The sequence below is a fragment of the Protopterus annectens genome, chromosome 11.part0, assembly GCF_019279795.1.
Source record: "Protopterus annectens isolate FY-2018-M chromosome 11.part0, PAN1.0, whole genome shotgun sequence".
In the NCBI taxonomy this organism is placed as follows: Eukaryota; Metazoa; Chordata; order Ceratodontiformes; family Protopteridae; genus Protopterus; species Protopterus annectens.
Window position 1 is genome coordinate 57,084,100 of NC_056745.1, and position 20,266 is coordinate 57,104,365.

The window sequence follows — 20,266 nt, forward strand, 5'->3', positions numbered from 1 at the left end:
TGCATAAGAGACCCCTGTACTAGCTCTTAGCTATGACTTGCACTATCCATGCAGGAGAGACCCTTGTACAAGCTCTTAGCTATGACTTGCACTACTTATGCATGAGCCCCCTGTACTAGCTCTTAGCTATGACTTGCACTTCCCATACATGAGAGACCCCTGTACCAGCTCTTAGCTATGACTTGCACTACCCATGCATGAGCCCCCTGTACTAGCTCTTAGCTATGACTTGCACTTCCCATACATGAGAGACCCCTGTACCAACTCTTAGCTATGACTTGGACTACTCATGCAGGGGAGACCCTTGTACCAGCTATTAGCTATGACTTGCACTACCCATGCAGGTGAAACCCCTGTACCAGCTCTTAGCTATGACTTGCTCTACCCATGCAGGAGAGACCCCTGTACCAGCTCTTAGCTATTTCTTGTACTACCTATGCATAAGCCCCCTGTACTAGCTCTTAGCTATGACTTGCACTACCCATACATGAGAGACCCCTGTACTAGCTCTTAGCTGTGACATGCACTACCCATGCAAGAGAGACGCCTGTACCAGCTCTTAGCTATGACTTGCACTACCCATGCAGGACAGACCCCTGTACCAGCTCTTAGCTATGACTTGCACTACCTATGCATGAGCTCCCAGTACTAGCTCTTAGCTACGACTTGCACTATCCATGCATAAGAGACCCCTGTGCCAGCTCTTTTCTATAACTTGCACTACCTATGCTGCATGAGCCCCCTGTACTAGCTCTTAGCTATGACTTGCACTACCCATGCAGGAGAGACCCCTGTACCAGCTCTTAGCTATGACCCACACTACCCATGCAGGAGAGACCCTTGTACCAGCTCTTAGCTATGACTTGCACTACCCATGCAAGAGAGATCCCTGTTCCAGCACTTAGCTATGACTTGCACTACCCATGCAGGAGAGATCCCTGTACCAGCTATTGGCTATGACTCGCACTACCCATGCATGAAAGACCCCTGTACTGGCTCTTAGCTATGACTTGCACTACCCGTGCATGAGAGACCCTTATACAGGCTCTTAGCTATGACTTGCACTACTCATGCATGAGCCCCCTGTACTAGCTCTTAGCTGTGACTTGCACTACCCATGCCTGAGAGTCCCCTGTACCAGCTCTTAGCTATGACTTGCACTACCCATGCAGGAGAGACACCTGTACCAGCTCTTAGCTATGACTTGCACTACCCATGCAGGAGAGACCCCTGTACCAGCTCTTAGCTGTGACTTGCACTACATATGCAGGAGAGACACCTGTAGCAGCTCTTAGATATGAATTACACTACCCATGTAGGAGAGACCCCTGTACCAGCTGTTAGCTATGACTTGCACTACTCATGCAGGAGAGACCCCTGTACCAGCTCTAAGCTATGACTCACACTACCCATGCAGGAGAGACCCTTGTACCAGCTCTTAGCTACAACTTGCACTACCCATGCAGGAGAGATCCCTGTTCCATCTCTTAGCTATGACTTGCACTACCCATGCATGAGAGACCCTTGTACAGGCTCTTAGCTATTACTTGCACTACTCACGCATGAGCCCCCTGTACTAGCTCTTAGCTGTGACTTGCACTAGCCATGCCTGAGAGACCCCTGTACCAGCTCTTAGCTATGACTTGCACTACCCATGCAGGAGAGACCCCTGTACCAACTCTTAGCTATGACTTGCACTACCCATGCAAGAGAGACCCCGTACCAGCTCTTAGCTATGCCTTGCACTACCCATGCATGAGTCCCCTGTACCAGCTCTTAGCTATAATTTGCACTACCCATGCAGGAGAGACCCCTGTACCAGCTCTTAGCTATGACTTGTACTACCCATGCAGGAGAGACCCCCCTGTACCAGCTCTTAGCTGTGACTTGCACTACATATGCAGGAGAGACCCCTGTACCAGCTCTTAGCTATGACTTGCACTACCCATGCAGGAGAGACCCCCCTATACCAGCTCTTAGCTGTGAGTTGCACTACCCATGCAGGAGAGACCCCTGTACCAGCTCTTAGCTGTGACTTGCACTACATATGCAGGAGAGACCCCTGTACCAGCTCTTAGCTATGACTTGCACTACCCATGCAGGAGAGACCCCTGTTCCAGCTCTTAGCTATGACTTGCTCCAAGATCATTAAACCTCATGGAGAGTCATAATTAAGACTCTCCAGTAAATCTACCAGATTAAGTGTCTTTTCCTGTCACCTAAAACACACACACACACACACACACACACACACACACACACACACACACACACACACACACACACACACACACACACACACACACACACACACACACACACACACACATCTAGCTAGACATTCTACAGAGTCTACTGTCTCAGTATCGATATGGGACAAATTATACCACTTGATTGCTTTAATGCATCAGCTGCTTCATGTGGAAATTCTACAAAGAGGGGAATTCTGTTTATATATATATATATATATATATATATATATATATATATATATATATATATATATATACACTTAATTTCTCCCGGATACATGATGTCTACATTGTTTTCCTAAGTTGCTTTTTTTTGTGCAGTTTTCATTCTTTTCTGCATAACTTCTGATGACTGACCTGCTATAATAGCCATCTGTAAGCTTTTTTTATTTGAAATCTATTTTTCAACTGGGCCACATTCATTACTGAATGAACTATCAGGCCGAATCATGCTTTGTTTTGATCCTAAAGTACAATGTTTCATGTGCTGTAAGGGAATGGACCACCATAAATAGGGTGGGAGGGCAGTGGTAGCTACAGGCAGAATGGTGGAGTGTATCCTCAAGTGGATAGACTTCAGGAGCAGAGAGGCCATGTATCTACTACAAGGACTCTGTCAGAGTGCACCTTCAGAAATGTTTCTGGAGGATATGAAAGGAAAGGGACATCAGGATGAGGAAGGATTCACTGGAATTATTCTTGGAATGTAGAAGAGGGGAAGCAATCGGAGACTGTAGGAGCTGAATATCTTCTCACTTGAGACTAGAAAAGACAGGAAAAGTTGATATTGATGCGCAGGAAACTGTTAGCAAAATGCAAAGGGGTCACTCAGAAAGGAAGGACAGAAAAGGAGGAGGGGGCTCAGGTAGAATGTTATAGGAACTAACTATTCTCTGAGTCTACCAAAGAACTTTTCCATAGTGAAGGTTACAGATCTATGACTGTTGGACGTGGGTGGTTGAAACAGAGAGAGAGAGAGAGAATCAACAAGGACATTTGAGATGGCGTGGGATAGCTACAGAAAATGTAAGAAAGACTGCAGGTATGCAGGGAGCGATAGAATGTTAAATGAAATTCAAAAGCAGACTAGAAAGACTTGTTGTCTCTTTCTGCTAGAAATCTGAAAAACAGCCAATATTTTATGTAGAAATTCTGACAAAGATGGGTTAAGGACCCAGTTGACCTAGTATTCTTCCTGATTGCCATTGATTCACAGTCCATCAATGTATCTAATAAGGCTCCTTTTATTATTGCAAATTTGTTTGAACTTCATAATCAGAGATTACATCTCTTCAGATTGTTGGTTAACTTGCTGTTCCATTTTACATAGCTTTTTAACAAAACCATTATAACTTCTATTTCTCTTTTGTTTTCCTTGCATTTTTCCTTGCATAGTATATATTAATAAGAACTTTTTCATGAGTTTCCTTTTTTGTCTCAGGATATTTTCTAACATTTTACCTTTCCTAGACAAGCTTGTCAGTTGATGTTGTAATACTGCAGAGTCTTTGGACAGAATCAAGAGTTGTGATTAAAGACGAAAAGCTATAGATCTAAAGAAGCTCTGGTGAAACTTTCATTGGATCACTGGAATCATTAAAACAGACTTATATGAATTATTTGAGTATTTGAGGTTGTGAAGCCCTCTTCCATATTCTTTTTAGATATGGAAAAAGGGATTTGAAGAAGTTTAGATACCATTAATCATGGCGGTTAAAGCAGGAGCAGGATCTGTGACCAGTTATCCTTTATCATTCATCATCCCTTCTGATAATAAAGTAAATGTATCCCAGGAAGGAAATCCCTAAGTATTTTATACTAATCTTCACTGATATGGAAAACTAGGAACATTGCAAAAGTACTCTAGTCCTTTGCACAGAGAATAAAAATCCATCCTATAGTGCATCTGCACTTCTACTCATTTGTAGGGGAGATAATTCCATTTTAAAATTCATCACTAGATAATTTGTCATTAAGTTTAATAAACAGAGTGATATAAATTTTATATTTTATCACCTTTAAAATGATCACAGAGATTGTTCCTTTAACCACCACAAATAAATAGAACGTTTATTATTTTCATTCGCCTGTCTTTCCCTTTAACATGTAAAATAAGACAGTGAAGCCAACAGTATTAATAACATCAGTAGCTTCATTTAGTTCTTAGTTTCCTCCCCTGAAACATATCCAGCACATATCCATATCCTGTATTCATAATAACTCAGAGGAACAGGAAGATTTATATAATTAGTGAAATACAAAATGTATCAAAAGGCACCTTCAGCATATATCATTTGGATGTTACATAAACACTGGTCTTCTTAACAAGAAGTGAAATGGTCATGATAAGACCAACCAAAGGATTCAAAAGTGGTGAATAATTTCCTTAGCTAGGAATATAATAGTAGGTAATGAAACCACTGCTGCCAAATATAAACTGATAAAAATCAACATCAGGCCTTGTCCATAATAAATTGCCCTGAGAAGTACACAGGGCAAGAATTTCTCTCTAGTACACTCTCCATTAAAAACTGTTGTAGATGAGAACCACCAGCCTGCAGACATCAAAACTGTAGAAATCGTTAAAAGATTTAATGATGCACTTAAAGCACATCACTTAACTGAATCTACCTGCACGTCTTACCTTGATAATGGACAGGTAACTTACATCCTACATCATGAATAATAGAATACATTTAATAAATTCTTCTCAGCCTCTTAATATGTCATCTTATACACAAAAACTTCAAATGCATATAGGAGTTAATGGACTATATGTATGATTGCACTGTATTTTATATGTCTTAACTCGCATTTTGTATATATTTTTTTTCTGAATGCACTTTGCATCTTCTAATCTTACCCTCTCTATGTGCACTCTTAACATTATGTTCTGAATTTAGCTATGTACTATTCATTTAATATGTAATATAGTTGATTAAAATGCAATTATGTATTTTCTGCTCTATGAACTTGATTTGTGGCTGAAAAGAGTGAATAGACCAGTCCACATACCCAGAGAACAAATAGTAAACAAATAAAGAAATAAAAATTCCTACTTTGAAACAGAGACCAAGTCTCTTTCACTAAAAAAGGACCTATAGCTCCAAATTAATAACTCACCCACAGCTGTGTCCAGAAAACGTCTGTCAGATAAAGAGAACCCCCTCCAGTGTTAATTCTAAAATGGGCTGAGTGGGTAGAAAATGCTGTCATCCTCCTTAATATGTAACTAACCTACATTGGTAGACTCTTCCAATGATCATGGCTTCTCTTCTCCTCAGCATACATAATCAAGCAGAAGGCATGATGAATCAACTCAAAAGGAGCACTGAAAAAAACAATAGACTTTTCACTGAAAAAATGAGGAGGGGGGGCTATTCTTTTTTTTTTAATTTCACAAAGTCTTTTGGGTTTCTAATACCATGACGGGAATGGATCCCATTCCTAAGTCAAAGTATGATTAAAGATCATGAAATTAGTATTATTTCACTCTTTGATGTCAGCCAGTAGTGCTCTTCGCAGCACCCGCAATGTGCCCAATAATGACTCCTTCTGCAGTTCATATGGAGTTACATGTATTGGTAACATATCCAAATATGATTGTAAATTCTTTTTTGTAAGAGTGAAATAAATGAAGGACTCAGGTAATGCTTCGGGTTCCAGAATAAAATCCATGTTTAATAAAACCAAGATAAAAACACAAGCACTTTCACATACTGCTTTATCAGGTGTTCTATCTACATCATTTACTCATCCTGTTTATATACTGATGTATACCATCACATGATCTTGAACCATGGTCACATGATACACGAATCATAACGAATCCAGAAAAAAACTTATCAAGGTATTCTCTAATCAAAATATTATTTAAAGACAAACCTTTTAAGCAATTATAACTATCAGATGCTACAAACATAACTAATTCAAAACACATTCATATAAATACTATATATAAAAACATGTATAAATATATACATTTAAATTATGCAAATATATATTCAAACTTATATGAACTTTTTCAGAACCACACTGACTAATGAACAATAAAACAAATCAAGTTCACCTGAACAAATGTCTAGATTTCAGTTTGGGCGTAAGGGGTACATGTTCATTTAGCCCACGTCCTGCATCAGCCCTAAGCCTGACTATCCACTGAGCCCCCAATTCTTTGGTGAAGTTATGAACATAGTGAATAGTCAGGCTTAGGGCTGATGCAGGATGTGGGCTGAATGAACATGTACCCCTTAAGCCCAAACTGAAATCTAGACATTTGTTCAGGTGAACTTGATTTGTTTTAGTGTTCATTAGTCAGTGTGGTTCTGAAAAAGTTCATATAGGTTTGAATATATATTTGCATAATATAAATGTATATATTTATACATGTGTTAAGTAAATGATGTAGATAGAACACCTGATAAAGCAGAATGTGAAAGTGCTTGTGTTTTTATCTTGGTTTTATTAAACATGGATTTTATTCAGGAACCCGAAGCGTTACCTGAGTCCATCATTTATTTCACTTTTTATGGACTTTGTTTTTCTTGGACACAGGTACCTGGTTTGTGGTGGTTGCGGTTGTTGTTCTTCTTTTTTATAAGACCCGTTGCTCCTATTACTATTGGAACTGTTTGGGTATCTTTCTTCCACATTGCTCTCATTTCTGCCTGCAAATCCTGATATTTTATAATTTTGTGTCTCTCTGTACGTAGGACACTGCAGTCACTGGGTGTGGGATTTCAATGATCAGTGCTACTTTTTCTTCTTTTTCTGAACCACTATATCCAGTTTTCTAGCATCTATCTTTTGGACTGTTGGTAATGGCTGCTCCCATGTGATATAACATTCATCATTTTCTATGATGCTTTGTGGTTCATGTTTCCAGTGTTTTTCAGTCAATTCAATACCATAATGTTTGCACAATCCCCAGTGCAACAGTCTTGCTACATTATTATGCCTTTCAGTATACAGTCCTTCTGCCATTAGTGTGTCGCAACCAGCAGCAAGGTGTGTGACTTTTTCCAATTTGTTTTTACAAAACCTACATTTGTCTGTTTCTCCCACATGTTCAATGGACTTTGTAAACCAGCGTGTATGTAGCCCACTATCTTGGGCTACCAATATTAACTTTTAATTTCTTAGTTTGAATTTACCTCTCCTTAACCATTCTTGCGTTCGTTCTTGATCAACATGAGGTTCTTCCAGAAGTTTTCTATACTTGCAACTATATTTATGTTTTTTCCACATTTCTTGCATTCTCATCTGGTCCATCACTTTATATTCTTTCTTTTATTTTTGGCACATTCAGTTGCTGTATTCAGTTGCTGTCTGGCTTTTATCTACTTCTGGTTTGATTTCCATTCCTGCTTGATGTCGATATGCTTCTGCTAAATTAAGCAGAGAAGTCATCTTAGATTTATTCTCCTCATGTTTCAAAACTTTCACTACATTTGGATATTGTGAGGCCAGTATATATGTGTGGAGTCACACAATTGCAGATCTATACATGTAATCAATTTCAAGGAGGCCCATCCCTCCTTCGGAACAGGGAATGTATAATCTTGCATTACACTGATTTTTATAAATCATTTGGTGAACATGAAGCATCCTGCTTGTTTTAATATCTAATCTATCCAACACTTTTTGGGGGCCAGTCAATCACTCCAAAACTGTAAGTTAGGACAGGAAGACCAAATTGATTTATAGCTTGGATCTTGTTCCTAGATGTCAGTGCTGTTCTCAGGATTAACTTAAGTCTTCTAAAGTATTTCTTACCGAGTTTTATTCTCACTTGTTCATATTTTATTGCCAATCTTTCATCAATTCTCAGTGTATATGTATTTATACACTCCGTCTTGCTCAAGTTCTTTTATATCACATTAATGTCCCAAAATGATGTTTTCCCGGTGCTCCACTTTTTCATTTTAAAGGTTGCTTTTGCACATTTATCAAGACCAAACGACATTCTAATATCATCTGAAAAAGTTTTGACAACCTGCAGCTGTGCTTTCAGTTCCTCATCTGATGAGCTATACTGTTTTAAGTCATTGACAAAGAGAAGAAGAGAAGTAATTAGATTCTGTTGTTTTCTAGGAGCCAAATTATAGCCATGGCCTAGGCTGTTAAGTAAACAGCTTAATGGGTTAATGGCAAGGCAGAATAGCAGTGGTGACAGAGAGTCACCCTGGAATATCCCCCTTTGAATTTTTATCCCTGGGATAATAATCTGTTCTTTATCATGGCTTAATTGCAAAGTGGTCTGCCACTGTTTCATGGTTACTGTAATGTAATCAATCAGTGTAGGGTGTATCTTATACATTTTTAAGCACTCTTTTATCCATGAATGTGGGATACTATCAAATGCTTTTTTGAAGTCAACCCATACTTAAATTCTTCCCCTTTATACAGTTCTCTGCCATGACTTTATTTAACAACAAATGATCCTTTGTTCCATATGACTTTCTTTTATTACCCTTTTGTTCTACTGTCATAATTGAGTTTTCTTCTAAATGACTATAAACTCTGTCTGTGTCAATTCCCATCTATAGTTTATATGTCATCAGAAGGCAAGTTATTGGTCTATAATTTTTAGGGTAGCTTACAGGTTCACTCTTAGGTAAGAGCATTGTTTTGCCTGTTGTTAGCCAGTGCGGTGTCTGTTTGGGGTGCGCATATAAATAGATCTTACTCATGCCTAATCTTCGTGCAAAGATGTTAGTCCTTTCAACCAAAAGTTAGGTTCTGTATCTGGGCTGGGCTTTCCAGTTAGAGGCTTTTCTTAACTTTGTTTCAGTCTCTCTGGCTGTTACTTCATCCCATTTCATATCCTGTACCTTTAAACTTCCTATTCTTTCTTTTACTTCTTCTATCCATTTAGCATCTTTGTTATGTTCCATAGGATATTCATAGATGCTTCTCCAAAATGTATTTACTTCCTCTTTTTTTGTCAGTCTTTCAATTTCTTTTACCTTATTTCCCAATTTTCTATAAAACTTTTTGGGGTCATCAATAAATTGCTTATTTTGTACTTTTCCCTTATATGTATCTATGTATCTCCTAAGTATTTCCGCCTGTGCTGAAATTTTTAGTTTATTATTTGTGATAGTGCATGATAGATCCTGCTCTGTTCTAATACTATGCATTGCTTAGTCACATCTATCTTTCATAGTATTTTTGTTGATCTGTTCCCTCTTTTATAATCTTCTAACTGTGCACTTCTTGTCTTAATTGTTTTATAGTTTTCTCTATTCGATATTTCCGTGTTGGTACTCACTTTCGCCCCTTCCTTTCCCTCACTACCCTGCCTTCTTGTGGTAGAACTTTTATCAGTTATTAATTTAGTTGCACAGTAATATATCCTGTTTACTTCTTTTATATTGCATGGATCTCTATGGACAGTCCTAATTACTGTGTTCATTTGTTTTATCAAACTTCTTACTTTTTGGGTTTTATTGACCTTCTGCAGTCTATTTCTCTCATTGATCTTAATATATCTAGCCATGTCCGTTAAATCAAACAACTCTTCTCTTAGCTCATTTTCTTCCAAACTGAGGGTACATCCCTTGTTTTCCATTTCCTGCGGGCATTCTATAGAAAGTTGTATAGCATCTTCCTGTGGCACTTTCTCTTCAGTTTCATCCTGTCTTCTGTTGTTCTCTCATATGGGAACTCACTTGCCTATCACTCCTCAACATTGACTGCATCAGAGTTTCCACAGTTTCCTGTTCCTTTCCTTGCTGTCTAGCTTCAAGTGAACGTTTATACTGGTTTCCTGTGGAAGTATCCAAAATATCTTGATATGGCACCTGACCAATTGCTTCCTGTTCCACTGGTTTCCCCTTAATTTGGATATCCATTGCTCTAGCCTGGTGTGGTGCTTTCTGCATTAGATTTTCTACACTGAATCCTTCTCTTTTTAGGTGCTCCATAACCTCAATTTCTATTTATTTGACTTCTCAATTACTAATCTCTTAATATTTTTTTTCTTAGTCTTATTTTTTGTATTATAAAGTTTTCCATATCCAGATTCGTTTGCCTGTATTTTTCTTCAAATATCTTTGGTGCTTCTCTTTTTGTATTGGTTAGTTTTGCTTTCTCCTTTGCATAAATATTGCACCATTTTAAATCTCTTTCCCTTTCCCATGTCCATATTTCTTCTTCACGTCTCCTGATCTTCTTATTTTTCCTTCTTCTGGGGACTCACTCCATCATGCTGTGATGTAGTCTGTGTTAGACTTTCTACAAGAAATACTTCACAGGTAGTCCATAACTTCAACTTCTATTTCTTTAAATTCTGCTTTAGTAATCTTCTTTTCCACATTCCATCTTTGTGATATTATTTTTTTATTGTGAAATGTTCCATATCTGGATGCCTTTGTCTATATTTCTCTTTGAATATCTTTGAGACTGCCTTCTCTATATTAGTTAACTTGGCTTTCTCCTTTGCATAAATATTGTACCATATCAAATCTCTCTTTCTTTCCCATGTCCATATTTCTTTTTTATATTTTTCAAATATCTCTAGGTTTTGTTGCTTATATTTTCACAATTCCTCACATGCTTCTTTTTCCAAACAGATCAAAGTTTCTCAATCTATATATGTTTTTCAAAAATCTGTTAGGAGTTTTGATTATGGCTCCTAGTATGCAGTCATCTGCGAACTTTGTTAGCCAAAGACCTTCTGTGTTAGCCTGTACTTCAGAGAAGTAGATACCAAACAGGAGAGGACCTAGGACTGAACCCTGTGGTACTACACTTGTCACTGGTCCAAAGTTGGATTTAGAGTCTGCTACTTTCACAGTGTGGGTTCTGTCAGTGAGCCAGTTGGCAACCCATCTTGTGACATAGGGATTTATACCTAGTTTAGTGACTTTATCTATAATTCCAGAGTGGGGGATGGTGTAGAAAGCCTTGGCAAGATGTAGATAGGCTTTGTGAACCCACCTTACCCTCATCTACGGCTTTGGTGACCTCTTCAAAGAAATCTATCAGGCTTAGGAGACATGATCTGCCTTTTACAAACCCGAACTGGGTAGGGCCCAGAGTTTGGACATTACCAATGTCATTGTTTATAAGTTCCATGATGATACATTCCATAGCCTTGCAGAGCAGGCTTGTCAGGCTAATGGGACGGTAGTTCCTGGGGTCCGTGGTGGCTCCCCCTTTGTGGAATGGGATAAATGTTGCTGTGTGCCATTCAGTGGGCACAAAGCCTGAGGTGAGGCTATGATTGAACATGGTAGTTAGGTAGGGTGCCAGTTTGTTCTGTAGTTCATGTAGAAAGCAGCCTAGGATTTTGTCAGGTCCCATGGATGCTGTGTTCTTGGCTTTGGAGAGTGTGTTTTTTACCTGTGCAGCTGTGATTACAGGAACTTTACATTCTTCCAGTATAGAGATTGGCCCTTTAGGGGATGAGAGAGGGGTAAAGTTAGCACTGAACCTATCTGCCAGGATGTTGGCAATATCAGTTGGTTCTGTATATTTAGTGCCATTGTGCTGTAACTCAGAGCAGATCTGAGTGTTGCCATTGAGATTCTTGACATAGCTATAGAATGCTTTGTGGTTGTCTTTAGAATCAGTGGCGATTTTGTTTTTGTAACTAGCTTTGGAGGATTTTATGAGGGATCTCAACTTCTTACTGAGGCTGACCATGGAGTTCCTCCAATCATGGGATTTTTCTCTTTTTTGCAACAGTTTCTTTCTTCTGTTGTAGAGTTTATTTATGGCAGGGGACCACCAGATTGGCTTCCTTTTTTGGGGGGATAGCATCTTGGTTCTGTTAGGGACTGCACGATCCATGCACTCATGTAAGTGCTTATAAAGTGCAATTGTATAAGATTCAGCAGTCGTATCTCTATTGTCCATCAGCATGGGTATCGTGAAGTTTGCCACTTCTGTCTTAAGAAGCGTGAAGTTGGCTTTGGAGAAATTTTTTACTGTGGTTTCCCTAATGGGGGGTGGGATGTGGATGTCTAGGGTGATTTGCTTGTGGTCAGATCTGACCAACAAGGAATTGACCTCTGGTGTGGAACACCGGTTGGCCATGATGGTAATGACCAGGTCTAGGATATTGCTGCCCCTGGTGGGGGTGTGGATAAGTTGATCCATGGTGTTGGAATTTATGAATTCCCGAAAACGTTGAGCACAAGAGTTGGTACATGAGTAGTTTTCCCAGTTAATGGTGGGGTAGTTGAAATTGCTCATTATTAGGGTGCTAGGTTGTACCATAATATTTTCCAGTGTATCAAGAAATGAGGAGTGGGAATCCTAGGGCATGGTGGGAGATCTGTTGGAAGCTACAATTTGGATTGTGGTCTTACCCAGAGTTAGCTGCACTTGGATAATCTCGGATGCATTATGCTGAACAACTAGCCTGGAGGTGTGGATATCCTTAATGAATATGGACACGCCTCGCCTTTAGTTCTTTGGTCAAGGTTAGGTGGCTAAAAGGTGTGGTATGAATTATAGCCTGGTAATGTAGGGGTGCTCCCTGGAGCCTTGAACCAGGTCTCCGTCACTGCACAGATGTCGATGTTCTCCTTTTCAAGGAGTGCCTCGAGTGAGTGCATTTTGATGTTTAGACTTCTAGCATTAAGTAGCATTTCCCTCAGATTTTGCTTGCTTCTACCTGCTATGGTGGTGAATTTGTCATTTGAATCTTGCCTAAAAAAGGCACTATAGGGGTGTCAAGAGCCTTAGCCAGTATCCGGAATACCAAGGGTGACAGGTGCAGGCTATCTCTGGCAAGGTATCGTGGTTTGTCAGTCATGTCATCCCAGGCAGGCAGATACTGGATCCCCCTTAGAATGACACCAGAAGATTAGCCAATTGTTGAAGTCAATCATTTTGTCAGTGTACTGTGGTATCATTCTGGGTGATTGCAGGATACTACTCAGGGCTAGGGTCATACCTGCCTGGGCTACAAGATCGGACAGCTCCTCCATGTCTCTTTTCTTGTAATCCAGGGAGGTATGTCTCAGGTCATTCACACCAACATGGACAATGACAGAGTCATATTTCTACTTGTTGTGGAGTGACCTGAGTGCATGCATTATGTGGCAGATCTTGGCACCTGACAGGCAGTTGACAGCAACTTTCTCCTTGTTTAGCCTGGTGAGTGGAACATCAGTGTGCCTGACTATAGAGTCATGTATGACTAGAGTGTTGGGTACGTTGTTATGCCTTATGGACTGTGGTTGAGTGGCACACTGAGTTTGTGGGCTATGTGTCATTTGGGTTGTGTTGGGGGTGGATGTTGCTTGCGTTTCTGCTTTGAAGGTCCCTGTTGCTTGGGTAGATTTTTTTTGAGTGTCTCCGCGAATGTAGGTGTGCGTTTTGTGTTTCTATGTGTGTGTTTTGGTGGTGTAGGTTTTGAGGGACTATGTGATGAGTATAGTGTGGTGCAAGTGTTTACCTTCTCCTCCTGACTGTCTAGCCCAGTCTTGGGTGAAGAGAGCTTTGCTTCCAGTTTGGGTATATAAGTGTATCTCTTACAGGTTGTAGTGTTGGCTGGTAGGAGGAGAGTAACAATATATAATTTCTTTCTTATCCTTGGTAGTCCCCGCTGTCATCTTTATGACTCTTCTTTGGCTAGTCAATTTTTGTGATTTTTGTGGACTGCTACTTCCTTCTACAACAGGGACGCCATTCTCTCCCCTGGTCCTGGCCTAGCACCATTGTACGAATGTTTCCATGCCTTGCGGATTCTACACTGTCATTTTTTCCATTCCTGGCACCTGAGTGCCTACCAGGATTGGCCACTTTTTTATCCTGGGTCTTGCGCACCCAGCTACCTTTTTTTGTTTTTGACTTACTTCTGTCCATGATATATGCTATATAAATACAGTCTATATATCAGTGTCACCTTGGTGAGATTTTGTGAAAACAGGGCCCACCTCGTGAAGGTACTCACCAAGACTTGTGCACCCAGCTACCTTTTTTAGTTTTTGACCTACTTCTGTCCGTGATATATTCTATATAAATGCAGTCTATATATCAGTGCCGCATTGGTGAGATTTTGTGAAAACAGGGCCCACCTCGTGAAGGTGCTCACCAAGACTTGAGGAGGAATTCAATTTCAGCACTACTACTCTCCTTTGCTTCTGACTTTTTATCTCTCCAACTCTCCTGAGTTGCCTTTCGATGATATGTGAAACTCAGGTCCCATCTGCTTGACCTGGTGCTAGCTCAGGTGGATGAAAAAGAATCCACCAGCACCTATTGAAAAGAGTACAGGAAGTTCCCTAATGCTGTGGCCGAATTTCCCGTAGTATAAATAAAACCTTGGGTCACCTGTGAAAGGGGCTGACATGGTCAACAAGGTTTAAATAAATAAAGAAAAAAGAAAAAAAATAGTGCCTTATTATAGCTCTAAGAAACAATGACATTTTCAGTCCTGCAGCTGTTATGTTGGGGTTGATAAGTAAGTTGCCTGCCTTCTTTGTATTGTTTTTAATCTAAAACTGCTAAGTGAGACCAAATAACTTAAGAAAAAGCAATTAAAAATGATTACTAGAATTATCTTGTTTTTTGACTAACAGTTCAGATGGAAATAAATGGCTAGATGTTATGACAGCTGTAAAGTTACACCTCTTCATTTGTATTTGTGTATGATAATGGCACAACAAAACTTAGCTTTAGTGTAGTAATAAAGCAGGAAAAGTTGGGGTACTATTAAGACAGCTAGGAAGATGGATGTTTTGAGTCCATAAGCAGGTATCTTGACACTGTCCATGATGATGTATGGCTTTGTGTAAATCAGAATCCTCCCTGAAATCTCAATGCATTAAACGATTAAGCCAGGGTGCAAATCCCAGCATTACAGTGCTGCTGAAAAATAATGTAGACTGCTGCAGTGGGCAGAGAAGTCAAAGGGCTTATAGTTTTTGTATAACTATTGCTTGATTCTGCTGTTTTAAACTTCATTCTGAGTGCTGAATTAATTGAGATGTCTTTAAAACAAAGTACAAAGGATGTAATTATCTGTGTGGATGACATATTTTACAGTTGATGACATAAACACCTTTGTGATAGCACTGCAAATGTTTAATTATATGTCTAACCCTTACTAATTGACAGTTAATACATATCACATGTAAATAGAAGTGAACACCTTTGTGATGGTACCTTAGGTGTCTTCTACTATGTCTGTACCTCCGTCAGTGACAGGTGTACTGTGTCATTAGCAGATTCTAATTACTATGAACATACCATTAACAAAATAATATATATGACAGGTAAGATATTCCTTTCCTTATATTAACATTTTTACTTTATGACTTGTATGAATGTGATGTTTGGTATATCAGCATGTTTGAACAATTCATTCACATTACAAAGATACATTACAACTATAAAAACTGTCAGAAACAATTTTACTTAAGTAGTTACTTTTCCATGTAACACAATTAACAGTGTACATACAGATATTTGACTTGCAAAGGGATAGAATGAAAGGAGGGAGCTGAATATTCTAGAAACCTTATTTTGTTTGAGGAGAATGACATATAGTGAGTGCAGATTGAAATTTCAGATTTGTACTGTATGCTTCCATGGCACTACGCTGTTTGAGAATAGCTTCTGTTTTGATATGGCATATGTCCAACATGTGTAATTAAAGTTGCAGCAAAATTCTCATACTATACCTCTAATTGCACAGCTAGTAATATATCAGACATACATCCCAGGGAGAAACTGACCTTTCCGATGGCTCACCTGTGTTCTGTTGTTTCATTCATATGTTTGAAGGTTAACCTTTTAGCATCTTTGTGAAAGTCAGAATGTGGCAGATTATGTCTGTCATGTGCGAACCTAACATATATGATATCCAGCAGAGCATTGTTACCTGGAAATCTTGCTATACTCACACAAAAGCCGCACTCACTTTACTGATACCCAGAGAGGTAATTGTAACCATGTGCCACTATATTACTTCAATACAAATTCTACCTGGTTATATTGTGCCTGCTTAATCACCAAAAATAATATCTACATTTAGAGTTTGCATTTTATTAGCCAACATTATTTAGAGTCAGGTACTTCAATTTCTCAAACATGCAGCAATTTGAAACTCAGAATAATAAAGTTCAGGTGTTCAGGGGGTAGAGTCCACTGCATGGTCAATAGATGGGATTGTACCTTACAAATGAAAAATAATGTACTTTCTCTTTGCCAACACCCTCTGGCGAATGGTGTGGATGTGGACTGATTGGGTGTTGGCAAGTTAGTTATCAGCAGATAGTCATATAATCATCATTGTCTTAAATTTGACTATATTATATGCTATTAATAGAGGTGTGTCATCTGGTGTCCAGATGGCATACATACGATGCAGTAATCAACCAATGAATAGCAGAGAGAGTTAGCCTTTATGTTACACATATATTGATAATTAAAATGGATTTCTGTATCCAGGAAGCAAAGAAACAATGGGCTAAATTAAAAGGCCACTGAGGCAATTCTGTGAGGGTGTAATGATAGGTGTTTAAAAATGCTGCATTCAGCATGAGATAGGGATACAAAAGGCATGGGTATGAAGTGTAATCAAAACTAATGCCAAATATCTGTGTAAGAGTAGAAATGGTGTGATAACGATGTTATTAACAGAAGTAGAAACCCATACACTGAGGAGTCGACAATGCTCCATTAGAAATAAAGTGTAGAGTGCCGAAGGAAATAAGCAATGAAGACCATTGACAGGCAATCGGGGCAAGAGAGGTAGTTTGAGGAAAGGGAGAGGAAGAGAAAAGGTGGTGAGAAGGTGGAATTACTTGTGAAATCTGACAGTGGGATAAAGCTTGCTGAAAATAAATGTTTTAGCTTCAACTAAACATAAACTTGGAACATGCAAATCACAAAATACTTTTTTCTACAGGGGCAAGCCCCCTACAGCCTCTAAGACTGGAGCTGTGACCTCCCCCCCCAACATCCTCTGTTATTTAAATATACCAACTCTGAGATCAGATAAAAGCAAGAAAAGTGAATAATCCCAACCCCACTATTACAGAATTCACAGTCTAGCATTGTCTGTTAGCTGATCTGTCAACCAAATGAGACAGATAGAAATGTTGTTGACAAAACTATCTTTTGAAAAGTATGTGCATTTTGTGTGTGTGTCTATCTCTCTCTCTCTCTCGCTCTACACACACAGGCACACACACACATATATATATATATATATATATATATATATATATATATATATATATATATATATATATATATATATGTGTGTGTGTGTATATAAATGAAGTTTTAATGTAGGCTTGTGTGTGTATCTTGCTCTCTCTATATGTGTGTGTGTGTGTGTGTGTGTGTGTGTGTGTGTGTGTGTGTGTGTGTGTGTGTGTGTGTGTGTGTGTGTAGATATATATATATATATATATGTATGGTCTATAATGAAATGTCTAATCTCACTTAGTCTTAGTTCAATACAGCTAAAACTATTTAATCTAAAACAAATAAAACATTAAAAACATTGAAGACATTAAAAAAATTGAAAATATAAAACTGTTTTTGCAGGCATCTCCTTCTACTTATTATATATTGCAAACTCATGACCGCACAACAGTAAAACAACAAACTCACATATTCTACTGTGTGTATCTCGTAAAGAACACCTACATTTCAGCATACCTATAGCTGAATAAGTGACTCTAACCCAAAATTCACTTATACTGTTATCACAAAGCATGGTCACAAAATTCAATACACTATGAAGTATGAATTGATGTAAGGCTTAAAATTTAAAATTGCATCAGTGGTATTTAGACCAAATGAATGAAATCAAAAATTAGACTAAATACATGGTACCGTGTGTGTGTGTGTGTGTGTGTGTGTGTGTGTGTGTGTGTGTGTGTGTGTGTGTGTGTGTGTATATATATATATATATATATATATATATATATATCTATATATATATATATATATATATATATATATATATATGTCTGTGTGTGTTTTTGTGTGTATACATATATATGTGTGTATGTGTTTCTGTGTGTGTGTGTGTGTGTGTGTGTGTGTGTGTGTGTGTGTGTGTGTGTGTGTGTGTGTGTGTGTGTGTGTGTATGTGTCTGCATGCGTGTGTGTGTGTGTGTGTGTGTGTGTGTGTGTGTTGTATGTATGTATGTGAGCATGGGTACTTATGCATAATATGTGTACATGCTCACACACACACACACACACACACACACACACACTCATTTATATTCTGTTTATATATAATATATATCTATATATATCTCTCTGTATATATATATATATATATATATATATATATATATATATATATGTGTGTGTGTGTGTGTGTGTGTGTGTGTGAGTATAGATATATATGTGTGTGTGTGTGTGTGTGAGTATAGATATATATGTGTGTGTGTGTGTGTGTGTGTGTGTGTGTGTGTGTGTGTGTGTGTGTGTGTGTGTGTGTGTGCGTGTGAGTATGTAGCTGATTTGCAGGTGTGTACGTGTACCTACTTGTACATAATACTGACAATGCTTCCTATTTATAAAATAGTGAATATTTTTGGGCTCACTAGACATGAAGCATCTAGTGTTAAATAGTTCAAATTCATTTTTGTTCATTTTTGTGTCCCCTTTCATGTGAGCAATGTCATTGTCTACTAAAGAGTGCCTGATGGCATGCTAACACTTGGTTTGTGTAAATGAACTGCCCGTGGCATCATAGTGATTGCAAAACCATGGAAACCAAGGAAAAAAAAGAATTTTAAATTGCAGCCAGGCAGGGAATCCATAGCAACCTCAGATTAAGAAGAATCGTCTCCTACATCTACGTGGCTGCTGGGAAAATGAGTCTGCATGTAAGTCCGTCTTCAAACCATTTTTTTATTGTATAGCATTTTGTTTTGTTGTGTCTGGGTGCATGCTTTTGTGTATAAACCCATGCATGAAGATTTCGTGAATAAATCTAAGCTGCCACCGTCAGCTGTTTTTACAACTGTCTCCTTGCAAGGAATCCAGTACTTTTCTTTTGCTGTCACGATCACTGATGAAGCCTACAGAAAAATTGATGTACTGACCAGACAGATGGAAGATTTCAGATGTAAGTTGTGAAATATGCTTAAATTATGGGATTGATCAGCATGCTTAAAACTCAATCAGTCTTTAGTGTTTTATAAATGTTGTATTAGAAAATGCAGCAACACATTCATTGTGCAATGGGCCTGCATCCTGCTTTGTGCTGGTTCCTTTTTCCCTTAAGGTTTATCAGATGCAGGTAGGCTTAGTACATTATTCTACATCAGTTCCTGGTTTTTAGCCCCTTCTGTGCTGCAGCTTGGCCTACTAACGTGTGTAGTGAAATATGCAAAGAATAAGAGCAGAAGGAAATTAAGATTTAAGTAGGAAAAAAATGAACTGGCATCCATAAAACTGATCAGCTTTGATTATGTTTTAGTGGCGTTATGTGTGAAAGAATAAGGTTTAAATTTTAATGAAGTGAACATCCAGCAGTAATGCACTATAAAACAATGCTGTCACTGAAATCAAATATTCGGTTTTATGGACTTGCTTACTACGTTACTGGTGCATGATGCTGCATGTCGTAAAGTTAGCCTAATAAACTGTAAGAATCGCTTACATCCAGTTATATGCTGACTAAATTTTAGGCTGTCTTAAATGAATGATTATGGTGAAGAGTCTTTAAGAAAAAATGTTTCTAAAATGTTTAGTCTGTGAATATCTCTGCTGCTTTGTTTGCAGTCCAGTATAACATTCATTTATTTTATTCCTTTCCAGTTTTCCCCTGCATCCTTTACGGTTGCAAATCAGTAAGGCGTTTGCTTAGATCTGTAATTTTATTCAGTTATACATATTGCATTTGTTCTCAGTATGGCTTAATCCAATATTTTGTTAAATATTGAGCAATGTGGTAGCTTAGTGGTTTGGTCATTGTCGCATAGCATCCAGTCTGGGGGATAGTCCTGCCCTACAGTCACTGCTGATATAAAGTTTAACCTGCTATGTTAAATCGTAACATGCTTATGTTTGACATA

The 20,266-nt window shown here is 38.5% G+C and overlaps 1 protein-coding gene across 16 annotated transcripts in view; it reads left to right on the top strand.

Moving 5' to 3' along the window:
• NRCAM (neuronal cell adhesion molecule) overlaps positions 1-20,266 on the top strand; it is a 1,614,235-nt gene that overhangs the window by 695,902 nt on the left and 898,067 nt on the right. Inside the window, exon 1 of one of the 16 annotated variants that reach the window (XM_044087426.1) lies at positions 19,007-19,072. The exons of 14 other annotated variants lie outside the window; for them this stretch is intronic. The gene's annotated coding sequence lies outside the window, so the exon portion shown is untranslated. Of the gene's footprint in view, positions 1-19,006; positions 19,073-19,109; positions 19,315-20,266 lie in introns of those variants that run through there. One more of the 16 variants, XM_044087427.1, reaches the window with a different exon arrangement.